A 3,008-nucleotide genomic window follows, 5' to 3' on the forward strand; every position below is an offset into this window, starting at 1 on the left:
AAAAAAAACTTTAGAAGAGGCGTTCCTTCTCTTGCTTTCTGAAGATGCTCTGCGCTGAAACTGAGTAGCTTTCAATAAACATCTCTTCTCACTGCACTCTGCGACTTGCCTTGAATTCCTTTGTGTGCAAGATGCAAGAGCTCTCTCTTGTGGTCCGGATGGGGACCCCTTTTTCTGGCAACACTTCTGACACAACAAAAGTGGCAGAAAGGAGAGGTCTCCTCATGTGATAAAAGTGAGGCAAAGAAGAATTTCACTGGGCATGCTGAAAGAGACAGTTTCACTTGTCGGATATCAGGTAGTCAGAGATGACGTGTGAAGGGAGAAGCCCGTGTGTACGGAATGCCTACACAGAGGGTATTATGGAATGCTGGCAAGACGCTGTTAGAATGACGAAAGGGGAGGACTTACTAGAGATCCTGGAACGCTGGTGCTGCTCTTGAGAATGGAGCTTACAACATTGTTTGGCTTTGATGCGTTTTCATGTGCAAAGAGAGCTGCCGGAATTATTTTTGCTCATCATAAAAGTAAATCATTGCTAACAATTGTGGTAATATACAAATGTGTGAGAAGGAAAGAAAAAGCCACCTGTTATTCCAACTGCTGGATAGCCAATCACTCTTAAAAAACAATCACTGATGGTCAGGTGTGGTGGCTCACGCCTGTAATCCTTGTACTTTGGGGGCTGAGGCGGGTGGGCCACCTGAGGTCAGGAGTTTGACACCAGCCTGGCCAACATAGTGAAACCCCATCTCTACTAAAAATACAAAAATTCCCCGGGCTTGGTGGCATGCTCCTGTAATCCCAGCTACTCAGGAGGCTGAGCCAGGAGAATCGTTTGAACCCGGGAGGCAGAGGGTTGCTGTGAGCTGAGATTGTGCCATTGTACTCCAGCCTTGGGGACAGAGCAAGCCTCCTCAAAAAAAAAAAAAAAAAAATCACTGAGTATTATTCTACGTTTTAGTGAAAACTTCATTGGCCCACTTTGGCCCCACTCTACTCCCACACCAGGTTCTGCCCCTACAGTGCCTTCTGCAGCACCTGCCTCGATCCTCAGCTGCGAGGCGAGGCGGCTGTGGCGTCCCAGCATGGGGTATGTGTACGATAGCTCAGGAGCGGGAGCGCACTTCTTTCTTCACAAACAGGGAAAGCGATGGACTATATTTAAGGGAAATCTGACCTTTTGCACTGAAAATGGACAGGGAGGCACAAAAGTAGAAAGTTTGAAAAAAAATATTTCCTAAGCTTAGAAAATCTGGCAAATTTTCTGGAAATTGGCTGGAGCCCCCAGGGGAGTCCATGCTTCTCAGCTGACGGGTGTTGAGCAGCCCTGGAGGTTGTCCTCGCCTCATTTGAGCAGCAGAGATTGGCCAGGGCCCCAGCTGTTCCTCGGGAGGAGTCATTCACAGTTTTTTCTCATCTACCTGCCTTGGCTGGGCGGGCTTATTAGCTGAGCCCCAGCCTCCCTGTGGCTCTTCCTTCCTCTCACAGGGAGGCTGGGGCTCAGCCTCTTTTGGAGTTCGCCAAGCTCCACTGAGGTGCCAGGCCTACTGGACAGAGACTCCTCAACCTCTCCTTTGTGCAATGGGACAAGCAGGGGCACAGATAGAGGCAGCCAATGCCAGTGGAAGGGAGCTGCCTGACAGGCATCGCACTGGGTACTTCTGTATGCGGGGGCAGAAAGGCTGTTGTTGAGGTCCTGGGAAGAAGACAGCTCCGTCTAGAACATGTGCTTCCAGCCCAGCAGCTGGCGGGCCTCATGAGCCTGCCTGGCAAAGATGCCCGTGAGACTGGAGCAGGTGGCCATGGCTGTGACCTTCCACACTCCTGCCAAGAACACCTTGGTGATCGCATGCAAGGCTGGCTGATGCTACCTGTCTTCCTGGTGGCCTGGCAGCTTTTAACATGGTGGCCTGGGTCCCTGGCCAGCCCCAACTCTGAGGGAAGGTAGGGAAGAGGGAGGGAAGCCAGGGCCATTCTCCCCAACACTAATATAGAAAAAGGAAATAACTTGTCTTTTAAGAAGAAAACAAAGAAAGGAAAAAAAAAACACAAGAATTTGTTCTTTAAAACCCAAACCTTCTGTGGCCTTTTCTGCCTTCTATGCAGGGAGCGATAGAGACGTATTCTTTTTGCTGGTCTGCAGGGGAATTGGGTGGGAGGTAGGAAGCAGCAAGATGAGAGGCTCCCAGAAAAGAGGCCGGGAAGAACTGTCCAGCTGAAAAGTAGCCAGAAGCTTTTTACTATGTATTATTTATCTTATAAGCAGTCAATGTAAACTTTGCTTTTCTTTTTGAGACAAAGTCTCCCTCTGTCGCCCAGGCTGGAGTGCAGCGGTGCAATCTCCACTTACTGCAACCTCTGCCTCCCAGATTCAAGCGATTCTCCTTCCTCACCCTCTTGAGAAGCTTGGATTACAGGCATGCATCACCACGCCCAGCTAATTTTTGTATTTTTAGTAGAAACGAGTTTCCACCTGTCTCAGCCTCCCAAAGTGCTGAGATTACAGGTGTGAGCCAACGCACCAGGCTACGATGTAATCACATTTAAATAGCTAATAATTGCCTGCAAAAGGTACAAAGTGATATCTAGGAAACAGTTTTTTCCTCCCATTGCCATCCCCCAGGCATCCAAATCCACTCCCTGGAGATACTCATTGTTACCAATTTCTTCCACATAAGAAAAAAACCTTTTAAGAACAGGAATGTCTGGCCAGGTGCGGTGGCTCACGCCTGTAATGCCAGCACTTTGGGAAGCTGAGGCAGGCAGATCATCTGAGGTTGGGAGTTAGAGATCAGCCTAACCAACATGGAGAAAACCTGTCTCTACAAAAAAATACAAGATTAGCTGGGCGAGGTGGCGCATTCCTGTAATCCCAGCTGCTTGGGAGGTTGAGGCAGGAGAATTGCTTGAACCTGGGAGGCAGAGGTTGTGGTGAGCCGAGATTGCACCATTGCACTCTACCCTGGGCAACAAGAGCGAAACTCCGTCTCAAAAAACCCAAAAAA

The sequence above is a fragment of the Cebus imitator genome, unplaced genomic scaffold, assembly GCF_001604975.1.
Source record: "Cebus imitator isolate Cc_AM_T3 unplaced genomic scaffold, Cebus_imitator-1.0 Scaffold111, whole genome shotgun sequence".
Lineage (NCBI taxonomy): Eukaryota > Metazoa > Chordata > Mammalia > Primates > Cebidae > Cebus > Cebus imitator.